Below are 24601 nucleotides of genomic sequence, written 5' to 3'. Positions count from 1 at the left end.
CCCTTCTCGTAGTATTTTTGTTTCAGATACCTCAGTTTCCATAATGTTGCACCCATGTCCAGGGCCCTCAGCTCCTCCCTTTTAGCCAGCACTTCTCCCTAAGGTCCACCATGTCACCCGACCCTGTATGCAACTCTTTCTCCCCATCAGCTATTTCCTTCTGGAGCTTCCCCATCACCAGTCCCCTCTCCCTCTTCTTCCTCGCCCCCTCTCCAATCAGTATGCCTCACCAGGTCGCCTTCCCTGCATCCCATACCGTATCTACACTCACTTCCCCTGTGTCATTCAATTCAAAATATTCTGCTATACCCTCTGCAAGAGAGTCAGAGAAAAGGGGGTCATGCCAAAGCGAGTCATTGCACCTTCACATGCCCCTTGGCCTGTATGACCGGTCATTTCGAGGGCGCACCACACCATATCATGGTCCGACCAAGCTACTGGCCTTATTGTACTTTCAATCATCCTCAGGCTCTGTTCCCTATTGAGAAGGATATAATCAATTCTCGTATATGTTTTGTGCGGGGAGAGTAGAACGTGTACCTCTCCTCCCTTGGGTGTTTCTGCCACCACACATCAATCAATGCATTCCGTCCGTTCCATCGACTCGCCCATGGGGCACCATCTATCTTCCCCTTTATCTCCGCTTCCCTCTCTCGTTTTCCTATCCCATGTCTCATTTGCCCAGGCGTTGAAGTCTCCCCCAATAATGTATAGGTCTGCCTCCCATATCGAGTGCCTCCCTTATGAATTTGTCCTGTCCCTGATTGGGGGTGTATATAGCTGCTAGCAACATCCTCACCCTGTCCAGCATTCCCTCCACTATCAGCAGTCTGCCCTCCAGCAGAGGAGTAGCCCTACACTCTTGGATCCGACAATTCTTGTGGAGGAGAATTTCCACCCCTCCTTTTTTTCACAGGTCCTGAGGCCCAGTAAACCTTTCCCACTCCTCCTCCTTTCAGCTCCCGCTCTTCCCCCTGAACTAGTCTTGTCTCCGCCATGAACAAAATATCCAGTGAGGCTTTCTTAAACTGTCTAATGATCAGTGACCACTTGGTCGGGGAGTTCATCCCTTTTACATTTAGGGTGCCCACCCTTAGACCACGCTCAACTCCATTATCCTCAATACCAGACTTCTTTCTTTCCCTTTACCATTTCACTACGGAGGGTTGGAGTCGCCTCTGGGTTCTGATCTTGTCCTTCTGGAGGGCTATGCTCCATGTTCTGCAAATCAACCCCTTTGGTGCCGGTTACCCCTTTGAACTGAATGTTAAACCGTTTAACTGTTCCAAAACTAAGACTCCAACGTGGAGACATGAATAATGAAGTGTGAGACGCCCCTTCTCTCACCAGGGCCTACTATGGGGAGGCCTCCCCCCAGCATGCATTTAATGTTTATTAGGACGGTTACCCGCCTTCCGCTAATGAGTATGTGGCCGTTCACTCACCCCATTCTCATCTTTCAGTCCCCAGTCTGCTCTCTCGTCTCTGGGTCTTTCCGGGTGAGGGGCCGTTGAGCCTCATAAACCTCCGCCCAGTCTGCGCTCTTCTTCTCTGCGGCCATGGCGCTGGTCTGGTTCAGGCATCATCGGACGTCATGTCCTGTGGGCGGCGTGGCCCCCGCTCCTGAAGCTCCGTGGCCCGAAGTGAGGTGTTTCAGGGCTTGTTCTTCCTCTTCTATAGACATCAGTCTATGTTCCTCACCTTCCACTTCAAATTCCAGTGCGAATGGATAGCCCCATCTATAACGGATCTCCCTCTCTCGTAGCCAGGTTGTACGTGGCCTACAATCTCTCCTCTGGGCTAGAGTACAGTTGGAGAGGTCCTGGTATATGGAGACCTTGGAGACCTCAAATTCAATTTCCTGGTGCTGCCCTGCTCTGTTCAGGACTTCTTGTCTGTCTTTGAAGCCGAGCGGACTATTGTACCTCAGTCCTCTTATTCCATTAGGCACTGTCCACTTTCGCTGCCCTCTGGGCTGGGAGATAGAGGGCTGAGTTATTCTGTCACCCACTACAGCGTTGTGTCACCACCTCAGTTCGCTGCAGTGCTTCCAAGCTTTGACCACCAGTCCTTATCTTAGGCCACTGCGGCAGTTCCCCACTCGGCTACCAGGCCCGGTCTCTCCACTTCCTCCGGCTCCTCCAGTTCGTTCAGGTGCTCCTTCTCCTCATCACTAGTGCCCGTTTCTTCTCAGAGGTCTCCCTCGTGTTCAACTTGGGGCTATCTTCCTCAGGCACCCAGACCCCTCTGTCCCTGATCTGCTGGGGCTGCAGGAGGCCTCACACACGATTCAGTGTTCTCCAGCCGAGTTTTGTTTTCCCTTCCCTCACCCCCGCGCTCCTCAGGGACTCGGAGCACCCGAGGGGATCACTCCACCTCCGTTTCGTTCCTTTCGACTTCCCTCTATCTGCAGCTCCTTGTTCGCAGTGGATCATTCGCACACTGCTTGTCTCGAACTTTGGGCGGTCATCCTCTGTGTCTCTGTCGTTATTTCCTCAGCACAGTGCGGGCGCTCTGCAAGTCCCTGGGCACTTTTCCCAGGCCCTTTCCCAGTCATGCCATCCACACTGTCCCTAGCAAGGAGGGGACACCCCCCCTCTCAGGGCCTCCTGCGTCCGGGGTGCGGGCCTCTTAAGGGGCTGTTACACTTCCTCAAGTCTCAGCTAGGCCCGCGTGGCAGGAAGGATCCTTCACTTCAACACACTTTCCCCTTCGGGACACGCACCTGTCTTTCCACAATGCAACGCTGGTGCGGCCAATAGTAATGTTTCAGATGAGGATTGGTCCTTAATTCTTTGTGCGTTGTGCTGCATCCTAGTTGCTTCACTGGTGCGGGCCCTGTTTGAGTCCAGACCTGCTGTGACTCTGACTCTGATAAGGTAGGTTTTGCTTCCTTACAGTCTTGATATTCTGCTCTTTCTTTCTTGTCCCCCTTTGTTTGTTACTAATGTCTCTAATTCTTTCCTATAGGTGTGGAAAGAGATTTAGTCGTTGCCATGCTGATTGGAGATGAGCACGAGTTGGTAAGTGAATGCACGGTGAGTGGCGCTATTCCGTAAGTAAATTAAACCCTAATGGTATCTTCACATTAAGTATGAGCGTGGCGCCTAAGGTGCCAGGACAGACTCCAAGAGCGTCTTTGACGAGATGTTAAGGCCTTTGAGGCCACAGTGGAAGGCCGTAACCTAGCTCCAGTTGGGAGGCTGACTTATCTATGAGGGTTAGGGGTAGGGATCATGACAGTACTCCCCCTCTCCCATCCCCCCAAGGCCCCTCTCACGGTAGTTCTCCTGCCTGGTCCTGGTTTGGTTGGATGATTCTGATGGAACCATTTTATCAAGTGTGGCGCATGGATGTATTCACTAGGTTCCCATGTTCTGTCCTATGGGCCTTATCCTTTCCAATCTACTAAATAGTATAACTTAGATCTGGTGATTTTTGAATGTAGGATGTCTTTAACTTCAAACTTTGGTTCTCCGTTGACCAATACTGGTTTTGGTGGGGTTGTAAATCGAGTTCCAGGTTGAATAGGTTTCAGAAGTGATATGTGGAACACAGGATGAATCTGCATATTTGATGGTAAGGCTAGTTTAACAGCTACTGGATTTATTACAGATTTAATGGTGGAAGGTCTTAGATATCGTGGGCAAAAGGTCTGGGTTCCTTTTATGGGCACATGTTTTGATGTTAACCAGACTTCATCCCCAACTTGGTAATCGGGAGCCTTTCTACGATGTTGGTCGGAGAATTTCTTTTGTCTGATCTTAGCTTGGATTAAATGTTCAGCTGCCTTTTTGAAGGCTTGGGAAATGGTTGATTGTAAGGTTTTAACTGCTGGCATTTCCAGAGTAGTTGGAACATCTACTTCAGAAGTTTGTGGATGTCTACCATATATGGTATTGAAAGGAGTTTGTCCAGGGCTGGTGTGTAATGAGTTGTTATAGGCATATTCAGCTATCCATAATAAGTCCTTCCAACTTCCTTCCAGAAGTTAGATACACATCGGGCCTCATTACGAGTCCGGCAGTAACCGCTGCGGTAAAACCGCCTGGTTACCGCCGGACTTATATTACCATTCCGCCTCCGTGACTCCCGGAAATACCAGGGCATCACGACCCTGGTGTCCTGGGAATCCCGGAGGCGGAATGGTGTAAATCCCCATTCCCATTGAGTCCCATAGGACTCAATGGGAAGGGGGAAGTGGAAACACCGGCACCATCTCGTGATGGTGCTGGTGTTTCCACGTCCGCCTGCAGGCGGGAGGTGTTCAACACGCCAGGTCAGACCTGGCGGGAAGATCACTTCCCGCCTGCAGGACTCGGGATCGGGCGGTCCGGAATTAACAGTGGTGGCGGGTTTACCGCCACTGTTAATTCCGGACCGCCTGACCTGTAATGAGGTCCATTGACTACCTCGGTTTGAGATCAGGACCGAAGGAAAACCATGTAACCGTACAATATGTTCAAGAATTACCTTTGCCAGGCTGGATGCATTTGGGAGACTTTTAAAAGGAATGAAATGTGCCATTTTCGAGAATAAATCTACAATCTAGTGATGGTGTTGAATCCTTGACTAGGATGTAAATCTGTGATGAAATGGAGAGAAAGTGTATGCCAGGGTGCGGGTGGAATTTCCAATGGTTGAAGAAGACCAGCTGGTTTCTGCTTCTGAGATTTATTTTGTGCACACTCACCGCAGGATAGGATATATTGAATAATGTCTTTATGCCAAGTGAGCCACCAATAGTTTTGTTTTACTTTGGCTAGAGTTTTGGCAATTCCAGGTTGACCTTCAATCAAGGAGTCGTGATAGCCAGAGATGACTTGCTCTTGTAATTCTTTACTTGGCAGGTATAAACGATCCCTGAAATATGGTAGTTGATCTTTAATTGAGTTCTCCTTGAGTGCTCCATTCGTGTAAGAGCTCGGGATTCAAATCTTATTCTGGAGTTCATTCTGAGTCAATGTTGTTGTAAGGCATAGGAGTTTGTCACTTGGAATAATGGTCACTGGATCTGGGGTTGTGTATACCTTTTCATTAATACCCATGCGGGATAGGGCATCAGCCTTTCCGTTTCTGACTCCTGGTCGATATGTGATCACATAGTCGTATTCTGCGAAGAAGAGGATCCATCGCAGTTGACGTGAAGATTGAGCCTTCGCAGTTTTTAAGTATTGTAGGTTTTGATGATCTGTTATCACGGTGATGGTATGTCTGGCACCTAGGAGATAATGTCGCCAAGCCTTAAAGGCTGATTTAATAGCTAGAAGTTCTTTGTCTGTGATAGCATAGTTGAGCTCAGGGGGTGAGAATTTGCGTGACCCGAAAGCCACAGGATGTAAATGACCAGTTTCGGGGTCCCTTTGTGAGAGAACAGCTCCCATTGCCATGCTAGAGGCATCCGTTTCCACCACGTAAGGGAGATCTGGGCGAGGATGTCGTAGAATCGGGGCAGAAGTGAACCTTTTTTTGAGTTCCTGAAAGGCCTTTTCTGCTTCTTCAGTCCATTGGAATTTTTTATTGTTTTTTCATAATAATGATGTGATTGGATGATCTGAGAAAAACCTGGGATGAATCAGCGGTAAAAATGTGCAAACACCAGCATGCTCTGGATTCCTTTGAGCAAAGGTGGGGACGGCCAATTAAGAATGGCATCTACCTTGTGCATATCCGTTCTGATTCCTTTTGGAGTGAGGATAAAACCGAGGAACTCAACTTCGGTGACATGAATTTTATTCTTTTCGAGTTTAGCATACAGTTGATGTTGGCAGAGTTTTGCAAGAACAGAGCGAACATGCTTGACATGGTCCTCTTTTAAAATGGAATATACTAAGATATCATCAATATAAAACAAGGCACAAACGTAGATTAATTCCCGTAAGACATCATTCATGAAGTATTGGAAAGCAGCGGGTGCATTGCAAAGCCCAAAGGGCATTACTTGGTATTCATACAGGACATACTTGGTACGAAAGGCGGTTTTTCATTTATCTCCTTTCTTCCCTCGAACAAGATGGTACGCTCCCCTAAGGTCCAATTTAGTGCAGATTTGGGCGTCTTTAACCTGATCTAACAGTTCCGGAATAAGAGGCAGTGGATAGCGATTTTTCACGGTTATTTGGTTTAATGCGCGATAGCTGATGCAAGTCCTCAACTCCCCTTCCTTCTTTGGTACAAAGAATAAGGGAGAGGCTGCCGGTGATTTAGATGGGCGGATAAACCCATTTGCCAGGTACTGAACTAGATAAGACTTCAAATGGAGGTTTTCTGGTTCAGTGAGTGCATTGATTGGACCACACGGAATTTGTACACCAGGTACGAGATCGATCTGACAGTCATAAGGCCTGTGTGGGGGTAAGGTATTAGCTTGTTCTTTCTGAAATACGTCTTGAAAATCTTGGTATTCACTTGGTAGAGTACCAGTCACGCCCAGTACTATTGTCGCTGTCCCATGAGCAGATGTGTTTAAATCCAGTTTCTGCTTTTCTCTGTGATAGCAACTGAGAGCACAATCATCGGAAAAGGCCAACTTCTTTGCACGCTAATCTAATTGAGGATTGTGAGCTACTAACCACGGCATCCCTAAAATTAACCGGAACTGAGGAGCCTTGATGAGGTTGAAAACAATAGATTCTCGGTTTTCATCCTGGCACAGAAAGGTTAATGTTGCTGTACATTGGTTTACTGGACCGGAAGCTATTTCCGCACCATCAACAGTGGTTAACTTTTCAGTAGTCGGCTTTAGGCATAAGGGAAGCCCCATTGTTGCTGCCAGATCTTGGTCTATGTAGTTCCCAACTGCTATGCTATCTATGTATGCTTCTACAGCATGCATCCGAGACGGTTGTTGGTAATTGATCAAAATCACAGGTAACGCAAACTGTGAGGTCTGTGGCTCATCTTCCTCGCTTGACAAACAAACCTCTACGCTTGCCGGGCTTGGTAGTTTTCCGACTCCTTGTTCTCATCTTCTTTCTCTGGCCCCAACGGTTCTCCTAGGAGGCTTCACTGGACACTCATTGAGGAAATGGCCTGATTTGCCACAGTATAAACATAACTGCTGTTGCCTTCTCTTGTCTCTTTCGGCCTTAGTTAAATTGGCCCTTACCCCTCCGATTTGCATAGGTTCTACCGTGTTCTCTGCTGTACGTGAGACAGCGTCCTTTGAACAGACATACATAGCACGAGTGTCCAATCTCATCCGACCTGCTTTTCGGTCTTGTAACCTATGATCTAGCTGAACAACAAGATTGATGAACTCTGCACAGTCCTTTGGTGGATTAACCACTTGAGCAAGAGCGTCCTTTAGTTCTCCCCGTAGACCCCGGTGGAATAACGTGGTCCTTTTATCTTCAGGCCACCCTGTTTCAACCACTAGCATGTTGAAGGTTGCTATATATGTTAACAAGTCTTGATTTCCTTGACGTAGGGACAAAAGTTCAGTGTCCAATGCCTGTCCTTGGGTATGGCGAGCAAAGAGTTTCTCCATCTCCTGTTGAAAACCCCTGAAGTCATGTAGCAGTGGATCATCCTGACTTAATAATGGCACAGACCAATCCGCAGTACTGCCACTCAAGTATGATAAAACAAAAACAACCCATGACTGGTCATTAGGAAAAGCCCCAGGTCTACAAAGAAAATGAAGACGACACTGGTTCATGAACGTTGCATACTTCTTGGAATCCCCCGTAAATCGTTCAGGTGGAGCTAAAGGAACTGCCCCAAGAAGAGTTATCTGTGCTGGACTGGCTGATGAGGTTGACACTGGCGAAACGTTTCCAGGCAATAGGGCCTGTCCTGCCTGTGATTGGAGTAATTGCCAACTTAATTCATCAGTACACTCTTTAGTAACTTTCAATTCCCTCCTAAGGGCGTTGGTTTCTCCAGCCGGTTCCCCAGTCTATCACGGATTGGGTGGGTCTCTTTATCTGTGGAATTGGCGGTTGTAAACGCTCTGTCTCATCTCATTAGTGCCGGAGGGAGCGAGAGCAGTAACTCAGGCTGCCATCTTGTTCCGTGCCCCCAAGCGACCTCCATTATCCTTTTTTTAAGTAATTTATTACAAGGCATTTTGCCAGCCAAAGGTGGCTGTACTTCCCCTAATATCTATGCTTCCGACTTCGCTTTCCTTTTCAACTCATGTATTTTTTCCTTAACTTCGATTTTTACTATGTCTGGGTCATGGATATGATTTTTATTTTTTTCAATGTATCCTCAAGTGGTTATTGCTCTTCCTCTACAGTTTATTTTCTTATATTCTATGCATTTCCAGACACCATTTCCTTTCTCCTTTAAATCTTTCCAGATTGTAAATATAACCATTTCGTTTTAACTGTTGTTTTCCTCTGGTAGTCAAAAGGTAAACTGCCTTTTCCATTATGCCGTTTGTCTACTAAATTAAATATGATAATTTTTAGTCAGGTATTCTTGTTCAAATTCCTTTTTTTTAGCACCCTTTTTGTGTCATTTATATTATAAGACTGACCTTCCTTGTTTCTGTTTCAGATTTTTTTTCTTCATTAAATCTCAAACAATTGCATAAATAACATTAATTTCGTCTCTCCACACTTACCTGCTTTCAGCTTATTTCCCGAAACGTAGTTATTTGCTTTCAAGTCCTAATACGCTCCGCAGTACATTGTATGCAATTCTTGCGAGATTACCACTTCTGAGTTCATTCCTCTAATCTTCTTTTAGCTCCTGTAACACAAAGACTTTTGCTCGGACTTGTACTTTAAACACTGTGGCTTGCAGTGACTTTGTGTTTCACTGATTTTATTAGGGACACAGTCACCGAGACCACAGACGTTCCTGTCAATGAGCTGGTGAATAGCCGTTACACAGAGAAATCCATTCATGTATTTCAACGTAAATTATCTGAAGTCAGCGCAATCACGGTACCAGAGGGTGCAAGGTAAGGTTCTCATTATCTTTGTTGTGGCCTCGTTTGTTGCTCATCAAAAACCGAATGCCCAATGGGGTATCATGACTAATACAATCTAAACTATGTTCTGATCTCTTATGCAAGCACTTTCAACCAGTTTGCTGCAAATAATTTGTTTATGGCCAAACAGCACCAACCGGTATGGGTAACTCAGTGTGGCAGAATAACCCTCAGATGTCCCACCCTGCTTGTAATGAAGGCCCTAGTCTTTATTGGCACCATCTGCCGACAGCCCACATCTTTTATTAATTATAAACAGGGAAGAACATTGTTCTTTTGATCACAAAGAAATAATGGATAAGAAATCTAGTTTGATGGGAAGCAGTGAGCTGCCTACAATGGGGTGACATTCTGACCATGTTGTGGAAGGGGAGTAAATCGAATAATCACCAGGGACAATACATGCGTGGTCATACAAAGATTAAGGCCAACCGACATTAGACATTTGTAAGTACAGGTAGGCGGTATGGCCAGCTGTGTTAGATATGTGACCATGATGGATGAAGTGCTAGAGTGGAGGCGGTAGAAAGTGAGGGACAGAGGAAGGTTAGAGGTGAGGTCAAAATGTTAGCTTGATGGCAGATGAGAGGTAGTTTAATGAGGCTGACTCAGAGTTGAGGAGGTTAACTTTCAGTCTGGTTTTGAACAAATCGGTGTGGACTGTTCCTCGGATGTCCAGGGGAAGTGAATTCCATGCAAGTGGGGCAAGAAGAGAAAATGAGCAGAAGCACAGGGAGTGCGAGGTGCTGCAAGGGTAGTCGAGCCAAAGAAGTGATTACAAGAAAGCTTGTAGAGTTTCATAGAGGAGGATAAATATGGTGGTGCCATACCGTGGATAGATTTGTGAACCAGATGACGATACTTTAGTCCGGCCCTGTTTTGCATCGTCAGCCATCCAGCCTGGTGACGCTTCGAGGAAGTAGGTGTGAAGTGAATGAGTTAAGAGATTCCTGGTTGTGAAGTTAATACGTTTGCCGAGAGGAACAAAAGCATAGTTGGGGAGGCTGTTAGGGAGGATTCTCAGAAATGTACTAATTCCTCTCTACCTTAGAGACCCCCAGCTCTTGTGCTGAACGTTGGGACTTTGTACTTTTAATTCTGTATTTTTCTGTGTTTCTTCTGGTTGTTGGAGTCTGACAAACTCCATAGGCATCTTTTTACATTGTGACACACAGCACCTTCAGTGCAGTGGCACAGGGAAGTCTTTCAGATTTCCCAAAGTTTTAAATACCTTCTCTTGGATTAACTACTGTTTCCAAGAGCAGAGAAGTGAAATTGGCTTTATTTACATTTGTAACTTTCCAGACCCAGCACACACTATTTTACCATAGGGTGCTGGAGGGGTTACTTTGTCTCCTTAGTCTAGTTTCTCATGCACATTTTTGTTAGCCTTTCTACTATCAACGGCTGATGGCAGTGGTTTACTTTTTACTACTGTGGTGTGTCTTTACCACAGGCTGTGTTTGAAGCTGCAGTAAAGCACCCTTGGGTGCTATTTTTGTCAAAATGGCCCAGTCTTTTTTTTCTCCATTTCTCTGTGCAAAGGTCCCACTTGAGATTTACTCTGCACGCCAAACCAGATTTGGTCCCTTTGTTTGTTTTGTCTTTGGCGGGCTTCATGAGTGAAGCCCGTCTCTGGGTCCAGAGTGTCTGGCAGGGGCAGGAAGTGAGGGAGGTGCCCAAAACTCCCTGTGCTTAATCCCCTTGGTTACAGAAATACACCCAAAGGTGATTGGCTGGCTGGCTGTCCGGCAAGGACATCCACCCTGCTGTTTAACTGACAGCTAGGCTGGAATGAATGGGAGAAACATGCATAAAAGATAAGGCTTGTTGGCTTGGAAGGCAGAGTCGACCACTGGATGAAGGAATCCGAAGAAGAACCTGGAAGAGACCCCTGCTGCAACTCCTGGACCGTTAGTTTGCCAGGTGAAGCCCTGATGCTGTGTTGAAGCTCCAAATTTGCCTCGGCTAGAGAAGCCCTGCAAAGACGACTTCTCCCTTTGAGTTGGTGGGACCAATCAACTCCAAAGTGAACTCATCTGGACATCCTCTCTGAGCTGGCTGTACTTCCTTGCTGCTGCAGGAACCGAAGTGCCAGGGAGAGGAACACCAAATTTGGAGTGCATCACTTTTCAGCTGGCGAAGAGCTCCAGGACGATCCTCCGGAATCCCAGGAAGCAGGACTGACCGAGCCTGAGCCACCTCAACAGAGTGCTGGACCCCAGATGCAAGGAAAGCCCATCTCGGCAGCCAGGAACTGCGGTGGTGCTATTTTCTATAGACACGAGGAGCTGAAACCACAAAGTGCCACTGATTTGAAGATTGCTGGTTGCTGTCACTGACCGTCCCACTGCAGTGCAGGAGTCCCCAGAAGTCCTCCCTCTTGTCCGCATAACTGAGCCCCAGGAACAACAGGATCTGCAGAGCTGCACATGAACAGAAGTCATCTGCCACCTTTTGTCTTCTAACCAAAGGTACTGTACAGTCTAAGAGAACTTACCTCTTGTGTAGCCTTGCTTGTTCTTAGTTGAGACTAGTCTTGGCGTAACAGCTTGTGGCCCTACTTTGATTTTTATTTTCTTCAAAGACCTCTAAAATAGTGTGCAAGACTTTTGCTTACCTGCAAGAAGTGCTTCAGCTCACCTAGACCTTTGCCCAATTGACATTGGCCTAGCCTGGCTCCCTGTATGACTCTTCTCTCCTCTGACCTTGTGTTGCACCTATCCTTCCAGGAAAGGGCTAACTTAACTTACTCTGCATTGGGGGGGTTCAAAAGTACTTACCTGCTTCAGAATATTTGTGTGATCTCTTGTTTATTCTAATAACCCCTTTCTTTGACACCAATCTCAGTATTGATATAAATGTACTAGTGATACAGAAATGTCCACAGTGTCCTAGTTATTTAAGTCACCCGAGGGTGTAGAAAGTGTCAGTGTGCCATCCCAAATGGGTATTTTCTGATTTAGAGAAACTGACACAGTGGGCCTCATTACACAGTAGGCGGTAAGGGATTACTGGCACCGGTAAGGGCACCAGTGCTGGTAATCCCTTACCGCCCTACTACGAGGTCCCTTAGTGAGTCCCTTCCTTAACGCCAGGTCTGACCTGGTGTTAAGGACGGGACCCGTTAAGGGACTTCAGAGCTAATAACGGTACCGCAAATTGCGTTACCGTTATTAGCTACTTCCCCATTCCCATTGAGCTCAATGGGAATGGGGAATGGTTCCCGGAATGGGATCTTACCGGTCCCGCCAAGGTCGGAATGACCCGGAAAGTCCCTATTCCGGGAACACGGACCCGGAATGCGGTAAGGGGGTAGCCATGGCGCTGTTAGCGCCATGGCTACCGCCTACCGTGTAATGAGGCCCAGTGTATTTTGGAGTGTATTTGTGTGTTACTGTTATATTGCTCCTTTTGAAGAAGGCCTATTCAAACTGACTGTTAAATAAATTCATAATTGTTTAATCAAGAAACCCTTAGTGTAAGACTTTAATTGAATACTTGTCACTGTGAATCTCTGTGTAACTACCCTACTGCTCACATTGACCCCTTTTGAGATAAGCTTGGCTGCTCAACCACACTACCAACCTGTGTAGTTCAGACTTCTACCAAAGGAGGTCAAGGTTGTTATAGTGCACCCAAAGGGTACTGCGTCAGATCTTGCCTAACAGAGACCAAAGATGATCCTGCCACAGTAGGCTAGTTTAGGGAAGACCAGAGTGGTTAAGAGCTGCTTGGTGGTGTTGACAGGAAGGAGGTGCCTGATTTTCCTGATATCTAGAATGGTGAGATGAACCACCATTGCAGTTTTGGAGATGAAAGAAGAGAAGTTGTGAGAATGGTGTTTTGCGAGAGTTTAAAATCAGAGATTGTGAAGCCATGCAGTTGGAAACTCAGAGATGAGAGGAGAGTTCTGGAAAGAGAAGAAGATCTGGATGTCATCTTTGATGAGTTGGTACAAGAACCCATGGAGGAGATTAGTGCCCCAAGACAATAGGTGTAGAGTGTAAAGAGGAGGGGACCCAAGAAAGAGTGTTACGGATAACACCAACAGTTAGAGGAGTGAGTTGAGAGGTGTTGTTGCTTCAGGAGACAGAACATTGGTAAGGTGCTAGGTAGGATGCTTGATCGTGAATGCCAAGAAGAAACAGAAACAGGGTTGATCACAACCCTTTTGAGATGAAGACGAAGAGAAGTTGTGAGGATGGTCATAGATGATGCTGAGGTTTCTAGCAGAAGAAGAGATGGGAAATGTGTCAGGTGGGAATTAGATAGGCAGTGGGAGGAGAAGAGGGAAATTATTTGGCAGGGAAGAAGAGCACCTCCTGTTTTGCTAGAGTTTAACATCAGAGTGTATCGTGAATGCAAAGAAGAAACGGAGTATTAAGGAGATCAGAGTGATCGACGGAATCAAAGGCAGTGGACAGTTAAAGGAGAATTAGGATAGAGGATAGGTTGGAGTACTTAGTAAAGGAGATTGAGTTGGAGACCTTCATGAGAGCAGTTTCCGTGGAGTAACAGGAGCGGGAAACCTACTTCTACGGGGTTATGAAGGTTGTGGATGTCTAAGAAACTGGTAAGATGGTTGATCACAACCCTTTCAAGCACCTTAGAGTTATGTGGAAAGAGGGACACAGGGTGAAGTTAGCCAGGTGGTTTGGCCCAGCCCTTTGCCTTGCCTGAGAGGGATGATGTGGCAGTTTTGAAAATAGAGGGAAAGCAAGCGGAGGACAAGTTAAAGAGTTCAGCCAGGTGAGAGTCCACTAAAGAAACAATAGGCTTGATTAGCTGAGGAGCAAGAGGGTTTAGCATTTATCAGTAAAGGTAGGACTTCTTCAGTATTAGCATGACTGAAGTGGGAGATAGAGACAGACGATGATGGTAGAGTAGGCAGAGTGTAGAATGAGGGAGTGTGAGTAAAATCAGAAGAGAGTCTCTAATTTTGCAAATCTTTGCAGCAAAGTATTCAGTAGGCCATTAGCTGTGAGAGTGGTTTGAGAGGAGTGAGTTTAGGGTACACTGTAGCTGGCGAGAATAGAATTGCTCTATCAAGAGAAGCCTTGAGACAGAGGTCAGTGCAGAGAGGTAGAGTTGTAGGATCTCGTGCGAGTGAGTACGCCTCCATTTGCACAGCAAACGTTGCATGTCTGTGCTGAGAGAGCATATGAATGGGGTGACCCATGGTTGAAGATGCTTAGGGGTGAAAGTTAACAGTGAGAAGTGAGAGGACAATGGGTGATATACTAGGGATTGGGATTTAGAGAAGGCAGTGTTAGTGGAAGAGGCATCGGGTGTGAAGGAGGAGAGTGAGAACAAAAGGTCAGAAAGAAAGGGAGGAATGGCAGAAGGTTTACATTTATTTTTAGTAATAGGTGAGGCAAGTGATTTGGATAGGTCAGAGGGCGGAAATGAGATGGTGGTGGATAAGATAGGGTTGGTGTGACAGTGATATTAGTGGCTGAGAGAGAGAGGAAAATATGAATAAGTAATCCAGAGAGTTGCCCACGGTGTGGCTAGGTAGATTAAAGATAGAGTGGAGAGTGTGGTCACTAAGAACATTTCTGCAAAGTGCTTGGAGAGGGAAGGTGAATGTCATCTAAGAGAATGAAGTGATGTTTAGTGGAAAGGGAATCAACACATGTGGCCTGATCACTACTTTGGCGGTAACGCCGGCGGTATTAGCCGTACCGCTGAACTCCCCGGCGCTAATTGCGCCGGATCACGAGTTCGGCGGTAATGCAATTCCCCATTCCCTTTTGAGCCCATTCGGGAATGCCCCATTCCCCATTGGGCTCAATGGGGAAAATTTGCGCTCTCACCGCTGGCGGATTTCCCGCCGGCGGTAATAGCACACATTTTTGGCGGATTTCCCCCCAGCCAAGAGCTGGGGCGAAATCCGTCTCCCCTAGAATTCTCACATAGATCCCCACCCTCCTACTATTCCAGTGGTGGATTGAATCCCACGTAAAGAATAGCATCCCACATAGCACTGTGTTCCATGCGATTGAAAAATAAGGCACAACACATGATTTAGCAGATTATTATTATTACAGTATTTATTGAGCACGGGCCTAGCTTCGAGAAGCAACGGAGTGCTTTACTGAGGTATTCAACAATACAGATGCATTACGGAAAGCTTTTCTGAGGTAACAGAACACATATACAGCGGGGGGTGGAATACAGAGGGGTACAGAGGACGGGTATAGTTGTACTGGGTGGCGGGCAGAGAGAGGCAGGTGGCCTCTAGCGAGTCAGGTAACACGAGGGGCGATGTGATGGCCGAGGTATTGAGTCAGATTTTACTGTTAAGCTGCCTGCAATGTTAGGTACTGCAGAAGCATATCCTGATTCATCGCCATACAGAACATTTGAAGAATTAGGGCTGAAGCAGGATGATGCCTCCCCTAGTGCGACAGTTGGATTTGAAAGGATTGTTGATTGCATGAGGACTCACTGTGGAGAGATGGCCAGGCTCGGTTGGTGGCTGCCAAGATATTATTGGCTCAACTTGTTAGGTTGTATCATGTTCAGACTCATATGGCCGGGATAGAGCGGTTATGTCGTTAAATTAGTCCTGATTTTGTTGAAATGGCTCTGAAGTATTGTCGTTGAAGTGATCTGGTTGCAGAACTATGCAGGGAAGACTGAGCTCTCTATATAGGAAGCACAACTACCCTTTGTGGGCTTTAGATGGATTTCTTGCAGTTGCCGCATGGCAATAATTAGCAGTATCTTTTGTCATTCTGGATGTGTTCTCTGGGTGGGTGGGGGCGTATCCATGTAGGTAAGCCAGTGTAATCACTGTGGTCAAGGTCTTGGTGAGGGACTTTGTGCCCTTTAACATCTACAGGGACCTGGGCTTCCCCTTTGTCAATAATATTGTAAAGTCACTTTTGCATTGCTCCGGACCATTGCCAGTCCCCTTGGGTAGTCAAAAGTATGAATGGGGTGCTTAAGAAATAACTTGTGCAGTCATGCCAAGAGACTGGCATAACATGGCCTGAGGCATTGTGCTTAGTGTTGATAAGTATGAGTAACAGAAAACACGGCTTAGTCCCTATGAGCTCCTTTATGGACGTCCAATGCAATTGCCTCTGTCCCCTCCTGTGAAAGCTTTTACTAATGATTGAAATGTAACTAATGATAAGATGCTCGAGTATGTAAAGTCTTCTGTCAGTCTAGTCCACTCTTAGGTGAAAGCCACCTTACCAAGAGAACCTTCCACTCCTGGCCATTCATTGCAACCTGTTTTAGTAAAAGTGCACCAATGGAATTCGGCCTTGGCCCCCAGGTGGAAGAGGTGTTCCACTGTTCTTCTGACATAAAGCTTTCTAGTGTAGGTTCAGCGACTTCCGACCGGGTCCATATCACAAACTGCAAGTGGGGCATAGCTCCGGAAGATCGACATTGTTGTTTACAGCCTGCACATCTGCTTTGCTAAATTGAATACTATCTCCCGCTCTGCCTAATGCCTCTGTCTTAAACCTGTGAGGAGGTATAACTTAACTAAAATACTCACTAATTTCAAGATACAAAGCTGGGAATGGCATAGGTGTCAGTGTATCATACACTGGCAGGGTGGTCATTGCAGATTTTTAATGTAGTCTTTCCTGCAATAGATTCCTTATCTATAATAATCCTATCCCCAGCACAGCTGTTCTCTGAAACCTTTCACCTGCCAGAGGGCGCACTGCAACTCTGCGTTGGCTCTATCCAATCCCTATATGCCCCCTCACCGGACTAAACATTGGCCTAGTATATCTTGAGGTGCCACGCCCCGTGACCTCAGTTTCTTTTTTACACCGCACTCTGCTAATCGGAACACGTTAACCTATTGCATTTCTATATGCCATGCCGACTCTGTCAAAAGCTTTGGGATTGAAGCTGTGTGGGGAATGCGGCCACAGATGTCAATTTTGTATCCACACTGGATCAGCCTTTATTGTTTGGGCGGGCGTCACGACAACCAGGTTGTGCTAGTCCATACACCCAAAGGCCCTCTAAAAGAGAAAGCTCTTCACCTTTGTCCACAATGTGAAGAGTGTGGAGTCGCGGTGGGGATCGCATGATGCAGAGCACCATCCAGGAAAACCATCTCCTTGCAAAGAGGAGGGAAAGGAGGTCAAGAAGAATAAGTAGCACCGGAAGAGGTCTCGCTCCCTAGGTGGTTGCTCTCACCGGCTGTCAGTAAAGTGTCTCACCTCCTTCGCTTAATGTCCTTTTCTGGTGTAGTCTTCCTGGGTTTCACTTCTTTGGGCGTGAGGAAATAAGGCATATCACTCCAAGTCGCCACCGCGCCAACCCAATGTAGAGGGTTGGGTCTCTAGGATAAAAACCCCCTCCAGGGGGAATAAACCTTGTAATCCCCCGAAGTACAGATCACAAGTGCTGGTACGTGGAATTTATGACCTGATGTCGAGCAAGGAAATGTTTGGAGTGCACTTGTAGATGCAGGATTCACAATTAGCCAAATGGATTCAAACAAAGGTAAATGGTCCCGTGAGAATAGATACCTTCTGCTGGAAACTGGAATAAGGCAACAACGTGTGGTGAAGGAGACTGAAGGGTAAGGTAGAAAAACACACCGGCAGGGGAATGCCAGAGAGCGCAGAGACAGAGGGAAAGCAGAGAGAACAACAAGCCAGGAGAAGGCTGAAGAGAGGAGCGCTCGACCGAGTCCGGAGCCACTAGCGTAGGTACAGCACAGACTCCAGAGGGAGTCTATGCAGGAAGGAAACAGGAAAGAAGCAGTTGCGAGCAACCTGACATAACGAGAGGAATCTAACTAGCGTAGCGCAACAACACGAGCAGTTGAAATGCAGTGCTTACCTGTTCCTGTTAGGATTAAATGCCGGTCTGCTTCTTCCTAGGTATGCGCTAATGTGATGGCGGGCACGTAACGTTTCGTGTTACGCACGGCCATCTTGGTTGGGGAGTCTCCATCGTTTCCATAGTGATGTGAACGGCAACAGTCTCCATGAACACGGGGAGTAACGCGAAGGCGGTACACTGTCACTCTTCTTCATCCTCTAAAAAGAGGCGCCATTCCACTAAAGTGGAATGGGAAGCATTTTTGTCTGAAGATGATGGACATCTTTCCCACGGCGCAGCTGGCGAAGGCGCCTTTGGCGTCTGCCGGGACGACAACAGATCACTGCATCTGTTGTGACCAGCAGGACAAAGGCTGGAGTCCACTCCTGCACTCCATTGGGCTTGTGCCTGGATCCACTAACAAACGAAGGGTCCAGACACCAACCATACGACCTATTGGCGCCACGGCCCCAGCGCTGGGCCCAGTCTCTACGTCGACATCCTCTGCACTGTTCGATGTTGGTGTTATCAAAGCACCGCTCCTAAGATGCATGTCCAAGATTCACTCCATCTATGACGATGAAGGAGATCAGGTACCATTTGCATTGGAACCCAGTGTTTCCAGGGAGGAGAGCGATTTCACCAAAGAATTCTACGGGGAAAGTGAAGATGTGATTGGGTTAGCAGAGGACCTGTGGGTCACCAATGGCCTTGACAAGTCCCACGAGATGGGTATCTTGCCATCTCCCACTGCGGTTAAACCTTGGGCTGCTTTTCCTCGGATGATGGCCAAGGTAGCCGAGACCTTGGGGCTTTCTGCTCACGCTAGATTGACTTTGAGCTTTGTGATATCCTGGATGATGCACCTAGGAAGGAGACACTGCTGCCTTTCACTGTTTCAGTAGAAGCACCTGTAACAATGTTTGGGAGAAACCTGCCACTGCTATGCCAGTTGACAGGAATCTGCCGAGGAAATACCACCCAGCGCCGGCTGATCTGGTGTTTCTATACTCTCATGCCTTCCCTGAAAACGTGGTGGTTCAGGCAGCAACGACAAACCTGAAAACCTCCAATTTACTTTCCCTCTCTCCTGACATAGAGAGCCAAGAGACTTGACGCTGGAGTCAAGAAGATTGGGCAGCCCTGCCCTATGTACAGTGAACACTTCATGTGCTCTAGCCAAATTATTCTTTTGCCCTATGTTCTGCTGTGGCAGAGGTGGCCAAGCACCTCCCTAAGTAAATTCTTTGGTCAGCATGTATTTATCTTTTTCCCAGTCAGGGGTCTGCTCAATTTTTTCAAACAGGCTTTCTACCTGTTGGCAAAAGGCCTTTAGGACTCCTTGATTCTGGCTGTTGATCATGTCGTCCATACAGACCAACATATGACAGTGGGTTTCTGTTTTTGCTTTTATTTATAGGATGCGCCTTTTCTATGTGTATCAGGCCAGTAAGCTAAGTAATGCCCATTTCCAGGCAAATGGCCTAGATAGTTACACAGTTGGTGAGGCCCTTGATTCATCTCCATTGACAACCTTCTAGGCTGAAGAGCCATTCTGTTTTTAGAAGCAGGGGGCTTCCAGCTCATAAGCCACCGCTGGGGCCGTATACTGTCTATATACTGTGAGGGGTCTGTGAGAAACCTGAGGGTATTCTTCCAGCAAGACCCAGAGAATCCCTTATTCAGGTGGCTCGAGAAGGGTTGGCACTCTCAGATCTCTACTCTGGGGTGGATGAGCGAGGGAGGATCACCTGGGTAGGGGAGCCCAGAATTGTGCTTGGGGAATACCCCAGGCAAGATGTGGTATGCTACGGGGGAAGAAGAGGAGATTGAGATCCTTAAACCCCCTCCGACTGATTAATCTTCTGTAGTTAAAGCTGATAAACCATCTGTCTTTCTGTCTTGATATTGGGCAAAATCTTCCTCGGGGCCAGCCCTTTGAGAGCAAAAATACCCAATTCAGCCCAAAATACAGGTTCTATTGTGCTGAGCAGTGATCTCATGCAAGTGACAAATGACACCCTCAAAGTGTTATTAGCATATTTATTCTAAGCAGTGAATTTCATATACATTTGGGATAATTCAAGTTACAGAATATTAGAAAGCATAACACTTAGAGCAATGCAAAATATAGTGAAACATGGAACTTAGATAAATATAGAGAAACATAGAGAAATATAGAGAAACATAGAGAAACACAGTCTTACGTCCCTTAATCTCAGCCCTGGGAGACCTGGGTTTCTCATAGAAAAACAAGGCTGGAGGACACCGTGAGAGCCAATTCCGGGCACCTGACTGTACACGAATCAAGTCCACAGGCGATCTCCCCCTGATCCATGTGTGCATGGATATTTTATAACTTCTTGCTGTCAGTCACCATGACGCACAGTTCCAGAACTTTCCCTGTGCAACTGGCTCATGGAAAAAACCCAGCTCTCTCTGAGATGCTCCCTGCTCGCTCCTACCCCCTCCCTTGTTCCCATCTGCGCTGGCTGAGGAATGTCTTATCAGTACCTTCCCAGAGAAAAGGAAGATTAGCTTGGGGCCAGGGCTAACGTTAGTGAGGCTGAATATTCTAAGGGAAGCAGGGATGTATTAACCCCATCTGCAAGCTCTAAAAGGCATGCACTCATAGCTTAGTGTTTATAGCGCTTAAGACTGGCTATCTAAGCGCTATATAGGTGCCATGATGTTCCAAACACTCCAAAAACCTATTAGCTACATAGCTGGGGGCCCTCCCTGCCTGTCATATTCCTTGTAGCTCACTACTGCATAATGGAAGTGCTACAACAGACTACTGTCAGCATTTTTAGCACATACTTTGAATACACTATTGGCTTTCAGCGGCTAATGCTGTCATCTAAAGCCCTGATTGGCAAGGTTGCAATTTCGTGTATCACTACATTCCACCCCTATTCAACGTGTGTGCGACAAAATGCTGACTAATACCTATCAATATAGTATTTAGTGCAGCGATAAAGACCTTGGGGCTTTGCAAGAGGTTTAAGCAAACTATCTTCTAGCGGTTAGTTAGCGTGGCATGCAAGGTAAAACACTACCTAAACAAAAATGTACACAAAGTGAACAGTGACATATACCCTAGCCAAAACCTGGCCTACACAAAAATACCTAAATCAATTTTGTATAACTGATTGTCAGTTAAAAAGCAGCATGCAGTTAAAATGTCAAGGCAATCCAGTGTAGTCTAATCTACAATGCACTATTGCATTTATGTATGGTTACCAATTCTAAAACCTGGCAGCCTTTCACTCTAAGGGCCTACCCTCCCCCTGATCCCAGGGCATTCAAGCGTGACTATGGGCTGTGTGACTAGACACTTCCCCCAGGTAGGTGGAACCCAACCAGAAACCATCTAATTTCGTGAACAAGGTGAACCCATGGGCACCAGGTTGTCTAAATAAAAACAATTCTACTAATTTACATCAAAGCATGGCATGTGTTATTCATGCAATCAAAAGCAAGCAATTCAATCCATATGTATGCTGGTAACTGTAGCTCTGCGTGCCAGTGTGTGGAGGATGGTCGCCCCCACCCAGTAAAAAGCCAACACCTGCTGATTTAACAATGTTTGCCATACAATGCATTGTGTGTATTTAGCAGTCTTGTTGACCTGCCCTATGGCAGACAAAAATGTCTACATGTCTAAAATTCTGTTATCTTCAATTGGCTGTCAATACTTGTAGCAGTGCTGGGCATATCAATGGGCCCCACTAGGCCAGAAGTTCTATAGCAGAGCTGGCATCAGAACCCATAGTGGCTAGCTTATAGTGCACAGTTTCTATGTCACAAGCATATAAAGCTCCTGTTACTCCCCGCTGCTCCTGCAATTAATGAATCTAGCTCCCTAGCTACGCGCACTCTAGTGATGGGCCATAGAAATGGATTCCATTTGTAGCAGCTTGGTAGTATTAAGGAAACGTTGCATCATAAATCTATGTCTAAGTGTAGCACTGTAATAATGAAGGTGTGCATTACCAGTCTACAATTTACATGTTGTCTTACCACTGGAAAATCTAACAGGTTCACAGTGTCTACCTTCTGTGACTTGGAGAATACCCTTCTTCAAGTGGGATATCTACCATATACAATATTAACTTTAGCCACAAACACCATACTACTATCCGGCAGTGGCTGTTTCATCACACCATGGAAAAAATTCATTTAGTCAAGTTATAGTTCATTAAATCTTGGCGAGAACACTCGCTGCAGTTCTTGGTCAGAAAAACATCACATTAGACAAATTAAACAAATGGTATCCATTCAGTTACAAAAGATGCCTGACAATGTGCCAGGCCAGTACACTAGCAATTCCATGTGGATACTCATTTGTAGCGCTTTTCCAAAGAATTATTCCAAATGTTTACAATCAAAAGGTGACTCTTTGCATTAGTGTGCTGGAGACAGCTGTCCCCACAAAAACATGAAACTGGTTGGTTTAACAAAAAACCGTGTCACACTCTGTGTCATAAAATCAAACATCAAGTCAGTCATGGTTTCATTTACCTGCCTTAAGCTGGCTGTAAAAGTATCCAGTGTTTCAAAGATTACCATTTCAAATTATAGCTCATACACTTGGCAGCATTACTTCAATTAAGAATCTTAACCTACGCACAGGTGACTTTAATGTGCGCACCCATCTTATCTCAAAATAAATTACGCTCCTGCTTGCATAATTCTGCTGCCCCAACAGTTCATAATCATTCTCCTGCCTACGTGCAATGTAGAATATTTTTTTTTTCAAAAAAAAAACAAAACATCTCTGGTTAAAGCCATTCAGTTGGAAGAATAAAACCATTTGGTTTTTTCAGATTCATCTCAACAGTGCATTTAAAAACCATTTTTCAATGTGTTAGCATTCAATTGCTGTGTCACACAGCTGTATGTGGTGCCTGATGTTACAGTCCACAATTCATTGTCCATAGTCCTTTAAACAAGAAAGGGCAAAACATGTCATTTAAATGTGTAGCATCAAATACTTGATAATTAGCCAAGTCTGCATCGTGCCAGTTCAGATTACTCTGTTGGACACTATTCGCAGGTTACAGCATTGAGTGCGGTGCAGGGCACGTTAAAGTTGAAATAGCATGTCGCAGTGGCTCGCTTTCTCTGAGAATGCGTCTGACCCTTCTTTGATCAGTGTCACCCACAAACTGCACATTATCTTCCTATATTATGAAATGTCTTGTCGTGCTTTGCCTAGGCAAAATACAAACAGAAATGTTAGGATGTCATCAAAACTTCAATATCAGCGTTATCCACCCCTTCCCATAATACCACCCCCATCTTCAAAAAGTCTCATCAGGTAACTACACACTTTGTCATTGCTACTGCAATTATTTATCACCTTTCTGCATGTTTCTGGGGGCTTATTTACACTCAACCATACGGGGTGTAACTGCCTAATCACAAACTCATTTGTGCAATGCAATCATAGCTGGTCAATGGTACCTCAGACTGATCTGTGCTTTTACAAAGCCATATAGTAAGTACCCAGGTCGCACAATGCTTTTCTTTTTTCACCAAAGCGAGCACCAATGCCAGGCGCCAACTTGCTTCCAGTGTCCCATGATCTTGGTTTAGGTTGCCCTGCTGGCATCACTCCATTTTTCAAAGGTAAAGTCTTTCAGTATTTATCTTTCTTTTCTTAGCAGTGTCTTTTCAAGCCTCTGGTTTTTTCACTTGTCATCATTTTTTTTTTCAAAGGGCGTTTGCTGTTTTTGAACCACTCCTTTGAGTGCGATAGTCTGAGTCAGTTTTTTTGTTGCTTCAACAAATCATTCATTCTTGCACTAAGCCGTGTGGCTTCTGGATCATGGCTAATGTGCAGTGTTCATGTTGTACTTCAAAGCCCCGCTCTGCATGTTGTCTCTTGCAAAACGGCTAAGCACTTTTGTCAGTTTTGCTTCCATCTGGAAGGCCATAATGTCTTTGTCAGTTACTCCATCCCCTGGCAATGTAGCTTGCAGTTTGCCAGATGTGTATTTTCTCTTCTCAAAGCGCCTAGAGGTTTCTTCTCCAGTGCACAGCGCTTTACTTCAGTTCACATCACATGGAGCATTGGAATGCAGCTTGCACAGCAATAGCGCTTTACTTCACTTCACATCACATCACATGGGAATGCGGTTTGCACAGTAATATCTGTTGGAATGGGCAGCTGTCTTTTCTTGGCCCATTCACAGATGCATAGGTAAATGTTCAGATGTGATGTGCCCGTCTGCCATCCTGCATGAAGCCTTTGCTCCGTACCACAGTTTACTAGGCAAATTCTTTACTTTTTGAACAGCTCTCTGTTTTTGCTCCCCCTTCCTCAGGAATGCAGGCATGTTTATCTTTCGTGTGCACCTGGCAGCGCCATTAGCACGCAGCTTATCTCTTTTGCCTATAACTCTTATACTGTGGCGGCTTCACTCGTTTCAGACAATTCATCCAGATTAACTCTTTCTTGTACTGTTTCTGCTTTTGTTTGCCTTCACACACCTCGCCCAAGACAGCTTCAAGGCACAAGCTCTGCACACACAGCAAGACTCTTGTTTTCAAAAGCGGCACTTTTCTTGTCCTTTTCTACTCCATGTAATTTTGCAAAATGTCAAAGCGTCTTTTTTTTTCCTTGTAATGTGCGATCTTTCAAGAGAACTCACAACCCATTAAATCTTTGTGCTATCTTATCACACACAGATGTTTCATTCTGTTGTACCATTGCCAAACTATAACCACTCAGTTCAGTGCATTTAAAAAATAAAAATGCCATATTTAGTGCAGCTCCCTGCACGTTTTTTTTTTCTGCAAGAACAACCCACACTCTATTGCTTGTGGGCTGTTTAATGT

At 45.9% G+C, this 24601-nt stretch overlaps 1 protein-coding gene across 2 annotated transcripts in view; it reads left to right on the top strand.

Annotated features, from left to right (window-relative positions):
* Positions 1-24601, top strand: part of LOC138570259 (zinc finger protein 268-like) — a 68384-nt gene that overhangs the window by 28705 nt on the left and 15078 nt on the right. Inside the window, exons 3-4 of one of the 2 annotated variants that reach the window (XM_069649023.1) lie at positions 2971-3038; positions 8783-8914. The gene's annotated coding sequence lies outside the window, so the exon portion shown is untranslated. The remainder of the gene's footprint in view (positions 1-2970; positions 3039-8782; positions 8915-24601) is intronic. The other variant, XM_069649022.1, reaches the window with a different exon arrangement.

The sequence above is a fragment of the Ambystoma mexicanum genome, chromosome 2q (genome assembly GCF_040938575.1).
Source record: "Ambystoma mexicanum isolate Mex_15411 chromosome 2q, UKY_AmexF1_1, whole genome shotgun sequence".
NCBI lineage: Eukaryota > Metazoa > Chordata > Amphibia > Caudata > Ambystomatidae > Ambystoma > Ambystoma mexicanum.
The sequence above is the reverse complement of the archived record's forward strand: the minus strand, read 5'-3'. Positions and strand labels throughout refer to the sequence as shown.